The following is a 7,234-nucleotide window of genomic DNA, read 5'->3' as shown; positions in this document are numbered from 1 at the left end:
TCAGGTCTTCTTCATCCGGCGCTGGGACTGCCATGAGTGAAGCTTGTTGTAGGCTGTCTGGAGCATTTCTTCTATGTGACTTACCAAATTGGGGCTTAAAAGCTGTCTCTCAATTTTCTCTTTAAATGGGTTGAGCTTTATAACTTGGAACCGTTCCAAATTACTTTTCATTCTCATTACCTTTTCTTCGAGGGCTGGTGTATTGACAGGAAAGCAGGACCAGAAATGCTGGAGAAGTTCTCCAACAGCCGCATACAAATGTTTCAATTCAGACTGAATATCATTTGGCAACATATGGCTTATGGCTTGCTGTGTCCCTCCCTGCATAAGTGCTCCTCCAGGTGACAGTGCTGTGATGGCACTGATAGCAGCACTACTTGAGAGGGCCTGAGTCAATCTGGGTGTATAAGCTTCCATTTCTTGTTGAATACTTTGAAAAGAATCAATAATTTCCTGACTTGTTGCATACTGTAGTGACTGGTTTGGAATTGGACCAGGATAATACCCATCTGACTTCTTGAGGTTTAGTGCAATTGTTTGAATGGAATTGCTTTTTTCCAAGTCTTCATATTCAATGGACTCTTGCAACTTTGCCCTGGTGACTGCTGGCTGAAAGCATTCAGCATCTCCAGAATTTCCATCCGTGCAGCTGGATTCAGCATTTTCTTCATTTTGTGCTTGTGGTTTCCTGAGACCAGCTGCCAGAACCATGGCACTGTGATGGTTAAATCTCTTTATGATTGCAGCATTATTCGTCTCCATTATGGATGTAGAATTGGAAGTAGATGGCACTGAGGAAATCCCATAGCCCTCATCTAGTGGCTTGTCTTCCAAAGCTGTCAAATCTAGTAGTGGGTTTTTCACTCCTAATGAAATCGCTGTTTTTAACTCCTCTTCATCTATGTTGGCACATTCTGCAAAGAGACCCTTTGAACCTGCAATTAACTGGTCCCTATGAAAATAATGAGACTGGAAAAAACGTGCCCAAAATTCCTTTTCTGATATGTGGTGGGGAACATTTTCTACATATTTCTTCTTTACTGCTGGGTAGGTCTTAAATATGGATTCAATGTTATCAGATGTTAAATTAAATCTTAACCTATTACAGTCATCTGTTTGGGGCTGGACATCAGCCAGAAATGCTGCAGAAACGCCAACATCCTGCTTGTGATGGGATGTGGAAGAACCATCTGTTGCATCTACACCCAAATGATTGGCCCAGAATTCCTCAGCACTGATCACTTGACTTACAACAAGGTCTTTGTACAGCTGAAACAAAGCAGGGTCTTCTTGGAGCATTCTGGTTTTTTCTTCCAGTTTCTTAGTTGCTTTCCTCTTGAATTTGGGCAGTAGCTGCTGAAGAAGTTCCTTCACTGCATCTCGCTCTTTCATTGCTGTGCTTTCATTGGAAAAATGGAAGTCAATGGTGTCTCCTGAATGCAGCACCAGTTGAAGTTGAATTTTAGCTTTTCCTTCTGGACTGATCTTCTGACAGTTAATATCTGCATACCTATGGCTGATGGTAAAACTATCTTTGCCTTCAGGTGCCCAAGCAATTCTTTCCTCCATGAGGTATAACACTCCATCCTTCTTCTTTTGACGCACCTTTTTTACAACCAACAAATATTCAGTGGAAGTTGCCATGATGGCAGGGGGAAACTAGAGTTTCTGGCTGGGAGTAAGAAACTGAGGTGCATAGGATGGAGCTCCACTCTGCTCCTTAGAGGTGCAGTTGAGAAGAGGCTGAAACCCAGTGGCTGCAGCCATCACCACTGCCTCTGTTCCTGGGGGGGTCTCGCCTCCATCGCTGGCTGCGAGCTCTCGGAGGGCACGTGACCAGAAGCACCAAGCTGAATAGCTATTATTAAAAAAAAAAAAAGGTGGGGGGATTATTTTTATCACACACTGTCTCTGCATCTTTGAGGCACTTGTCCAATGGATAAGAACTCTAGAATCTCAGTACTAGCATTCAAAAACTGAATTCCTATTTTTCAGAAACAGAAGTGTGGATTGTATGTGTGACTAACAATTCACTTAATATCTCTAAGCCTCAGTCTTCACATCTGAAAAGAATACCTAACACAAAGGGTTACTATGACAATAAAATATGTAAGCACTGCCGGCACTGAGGGCTTACATCTGTAATCCTAGCTACTCAGGAGGCTGAGATCTGAGGATCACGGTTCAAAGCCAGTCTAGGCAGGAAAGTCCTTGAGACTTTTATCTCCCATTAACCACCAGAAAAATGGAAGTGGTGCTGTGACTTTAAAGTGGTAGAGCACTAGCCTTGAGCCCAAAAGCTCAAGGACAGCACTCAGACCCTGAGTTCAAGCCATACAACCAACCAAAATATAGTAATAATAATAATAAAACATACTGGACACATTGCCTAATGTTGTTAAGTACTCAATATAAGCTGCTTTTGCTGTTATTACTAAATGTAGCTCTTTGACCCAGATGCTGGAGGTTTACACCTGTGATTCTACCTACTTCAGAGGCAGTGATTGGAAGGCTGCAATTCTAGGCTGAACAAAAATGGTCACAAGACCCCATTTCAACAGAAGAAGCTGGATGTGGTATGCATCTGTCATTCTAGCTACATGAGGAAGCATTATCTAGTGGAGACTCTCCAAACTGGGCCAAGCAAAAGTAAAATGCTATCTCAAAAATAACTACCGCAAGAAGGGCTGGAGTTAATAGCTCACATGATATAACGCCTGTCTAGCAATCCGAGTTCAAACCCCAGTGCCACCACAAAAGAAAAAGTATCTCTTCAGTGCCTGGAAGTAGAAATAGTTTATTTCTAAAATCACCTAGGAGCTAGTGGCTTCTGCCTTGTAATCCTAGCTCACAAGGAGGCTGACACCTAAAAGATGGTTTAAAGCCGGCCAGAGCAGAAAAGTGTTCAAGAATTCATCTCTGATTTATCTCTAATGCCAGACTCAAAAAGTAGAGCACTATGTCTGACTCAAGTAATAGTAGAGTGCCAACCATGAGCAAGAAAACTGAGTAAGAATGCAAGGCCTAAGTTCAAACCCTAGTACAAGCACAAAAGGAAATAAAAGGAAGGAGCAAAGATTGTGTGGTGAATAAGAAAACCAGTTTTACTACTGGTTTGGAGATATGGTTCAGGTGCTAAAGAATTTCCTTAACTAGTGCAAAGCTCTGAGTTCAAACTCTAGTACCAAAGGAGGGGAAAAAAAGAAAAAAGTCAATTATTGATGAAAGGATTTATTTTTTTCTTAATTTTTGTCATTTAATCCCTCTTTACTTCCTAGTGAAGTCAAACACAATTTTTTGTAATACTGGGTTTTGACAAATGCCCTGCCAATTGAGTCACAACTCCAGCCCCAGATTTTAATAGTATACGTTGCTGCTAAAAGGACTTAGGCCTCATGAGGCACACCTATTATCCCTGCTTGAGGACTCAGAGGCAGTAGGATCCTAAGCTTAATGCCAGCCTGATCTACATAGCTAAACCGTGTCTTAAAAACAATAACCAAAAAAGTCATAGCTGGGCACTGGTTGGCTCACATCTGTAATCCTATTCAGGAGGCTGAGATCTTAGGATAGTGCTTTGAAGCTAGCCTGGGAAGGAAAGTCCATGAGACTCTTATCTCCAATTAACAACAACAACAACAATAATAATAATAATCTAGAAGTGGAGATGTGGCTTAAATGGTACAACACTAGCCACTCACCTTGAACTAAAAAGCTCAGGGATAGCTCCTAAGCCCCAAGTTCAAGACCCAGAACGATCACACACACACACAAATACACAAATACCTTACATGAAATTAAGTTTATTTGACTAAAAGAATGATTCATGAATTGGGAAACAAGAACCAAATAAGTTAATAGGTTTCACTCTGGCCGTGTGTTCAGTGAGCTTCAATAGGTTGAATTTAGATTGGTATCTTTGGTATCTTAGCTACAGCTAAGGTTCTGCCCTATAAGCTAACAACAGATCCCTGGTAATCTAACAGTTAGCTGATTGGCTGAGGCTGGTTGGTTTGTCTATTACTTAGAGCCAAAATTAAGAGGCCAGGAAAATGGTTCCCACCTGTAATCTCACCTTCTCAGGAGGTAGAGACAAGAGGTTGTGAGTTTGAGTCCAGCACAGGCAAAGAACAAGATTTTATCCCCAAAATACAGTGCAATCAAAGGGCTGGGAAGTGTGACTTAAGTTGTACGGTGCTTACCTAACATATCCAACCCCCAGCACTACCAAAAACAAATTTTCTTTTAAGGAATTGTGTAAATCCACTACAAGAAAAGCCTATCTATCCATTTCAGTTTGCTTATGGAGGTGCTCTGAGTTTAGTAGCTACTAGGCTGGTGTACTTAGTTTTTCTTTAATACTACCAAGACATCCATTTACTAGAGGAATGCTTTTAACTATTTTCCCATTTTAAAAATATTTACATTGTGTTTACTTTATTTCTTAGTGGTACTTTGGTTTCAACTAGGCGATTTGTGCTTGCTAAGCAAGTGCCCTATCACTTAAGCCAGGTCCCCAGCCCTTTCTGCATTTTTTTTAAACTTTTATTTTATTTTTAAGATAAGCTCAGGTAAGTTTGCCCCAGATAATCCTCCAACTTATGCTTCCTGAATAACTGGGATTATAGGTGCACACCACCTTACACAGCTCTAACTATGGACTTTTTCAGGTGTTTGTCATTTTCTGTATTCTTTTGTAAATTGATATTTTAAATATTTCTGACAATTCATTTATTCATCTTGTTTCCTAAGGTGTTTTTTATTTTAAGAATAGTATTTTTTTGCTGGGCAAAAATTACTCCTGTAATCCAAGCTGTTCAGGAGGCTGAGATCTGAGGATGACTGTTCAAAGCTAGCCCAGGCAGGAACATCTGTGAGAGTCTTATCTCCAATAAACTGTTTTTAAAAGGCTGCAATGGAGCTATGGCTCAACTGAGAGAGCCCCAGCTTTGAGCAAAAGAAGCTCAGAGGCAGTATCCAGGCCATGAATTCAAGTCCCAAGACAGGCATAAAAATAAAAAGGTATTTTTCATGTTGCAAATATTTCCCACAATTTACTGTTTGCTCTTCCATTTATAAAAATTTAAAGCACTAGGCTTCCAAAACTGAATTTTCTACTCTTCTACAGCAGCACATTTTGAAATATTGAAACAGAAATATTAAAACAGATAAACAGACCATGTTCTGAGTATCCAGCAACAAAGAAAAGGATCATGTACAGGAATCATAATAAAAGTGACTAATACTTTTTTTTGGGGGGGGTCCGGTCGTGGGGCCTGAACTCTGGGCCTGGGCACTGTCCCTCAGCTCTTCAGCTCAAGGCTAGCACTCTACCACTTGAGCCACAGTGACACTTCCGGCTTTTTTTCTTTTTGCTTATGTGGTGCTGAGGAATCGAACCCAGGGCCTCATGCATACAAGGCAAGCACTCTACCACTGAGCCACCTTCCCAGCCCCTAAAAGTGACTAATACTTGAAGTCAGAAGAAAGTGGGATGATATGTTCAATGTGTTGAAGGAAAACACCTTCCAACCTGGAATCTATGCCCAAAGTACCAGTAAATACAAATATTGAATATGGACACTGCAGGCTAGCAAGATCTGAACAACTTTTTTACTAATATTGATATTTTTGTTTTCTGCTTTTGGCTCCAGTTAACAAATTACTATGACTTTTGTGGCATAAAAATAACACTGTCTCTTGAAGACAGTGCTGGAGGTCAAAATTCCAAATTTAAGATACTAGTCCCTTCCTCTGTATAAGTAGCAATGACTCTGCTTAAGTATTCAATCTCTCTTTCTCTCTAATCCAGCATAATCTCCCCATTTCAAGATTCTTAATGTGATCATATCTTCAAGTCTTTTCTTACCATTTAAGGAAACAGATTGAAGGTCAGAGATTAGAACACAAATCTACTTGAAGGACTATTACTCTGTGTTCTACATCACCTAATCACACAATGTCTCCACTAAAATAAGGATAAGAAAAAGGAAAATATGGAATTTAGAAAATAGATTCAGCTGAGCGCCCATGGCTCATGCCTGTAATCCTAGCTACTGAGGAGGTGGAGATCTGAGGATCCTGGTTCAAAGCCAGCCCAGGCAGGAAAGTCCATGAGACTCTTTTTTTTTTTTTTTTTTTTTTTTTTTTGCTGGTCATGGGCATTGACTCTGGGCCTGGGCACTGTCCCTCAGCTCTTTAGCTCAAGGCTAGCACTCTACCACTGGAGCCACAGCGCCACTTCTGGCTTTTTCTGTTTATGTGGTGCTGAGGAATCGAACCCAGGGCCTCATGCTTGCAAGGCATGCACTCTACTGCTGAGCTACCTTCCCAGCCCTCCATGAGACTCTTATCTCCAATAAACCACCAGAAAACTGGAAGTGGCACTGTGGCTCAAATGGTAGAATGCTCACTTTGAGCTGAAGAGCTGAGGGACAGAGCCCAGGCCCGGAGTTTAAGCCCCACAGAGGAAAGAAGAAAGAAAGAAAGAAAGAAAGAAAGAAAGAAAGAAAGAAAGAAAGAAAGAAAGAAAGAAAGAAAGAAAGAAAGAAAGAAAGAAAGAAAGAAAGAAAGAAAGAAAGAAAGGAAGGAAGGAAGGAAGGAAGGAAGGAAAGAAAGGAAAGAAAGAAAGGAAGGAAGGAAGGAAGGAAGGAAGGAAGGAAGGAAGGAAGGAAGGGAAAGAAGGAAGGAAGGGAAAGAAAGAAAGGAGAAAGGAAAGAAAGAAAGGAGAAAGAAAGAAAAAGGAAAGAAAGAAAGAAAGAAAGAAAGAAAGAAAGAAAAGGAAGGAAGGAAGGAAGGAAAGGAAGGAGGGAAGGAGGAAAGGAAAATAGGAGATTCGGTACACTGTAAACAAAAGAACTCTCCATGCTGGTGAAGTCACAACAGCCAAATGACCACTGTTCAGCAGTCCTAATGAACACCATGAGAACCATGTCAACTCTGGCACTCACCATTTGAGGGGTCATGAAAGCATTTGGTAAGACTACTAAAGAATATGCTTCACCAAAACACGGAATAACTCTAAATATAAAAACAGATTAAAGGAATCCAAGCCCACCAGAAACATGAACAGAATTACAAAATGAATATATACTTAACACCTTGGAGATGGTTGTGCAGTAGATCCAGAGGGTAATAAATAGTGACAGAAGGAGAAGATATAGCAAGGAAATATCTCCCCCCCCAAACATTGAAACTAATTAAGACATGACAAATTCAAGAAAAGCACAAATGC

At 40.6% G+C, this 7,234-nt stretch overlaps 1 pseudogene; it reads right to left on the bottom strand.

Moving 5' to 3' along the window:
• Positions 1-1,644, bottom strand: LOC138817169 (general transcription factor IIH subunit 1 pseudogene; annotated as a pseudogene).
• Between the last annotated feature and the right edge of the window lie 5,590 nt (positions 1,645-7,234).

The sequence above is a fragment of the Dipodomys merriami genome, unplaced genomic scaffold (genome assembly GCF_024711535.1).
Source record: "Dipodomys merriami isolate MVZ:Mamm:240054 unplaced genomic scaffold, mDipMer1.0.p SCAF_7, whole genome shotgun sequence".
In the NCBI taxonomy this organism is placed as follows: Eukaryota; Metazoa; Chordata; class Mammalia; order Rodentia; family Heteromyidae; genus Dipodomys; species Dipodomys merriami.
Note: the sequence above shows the minus strand (reverse complement) of the source record. Positions and strands in the feature narration are given on the sequence as shown.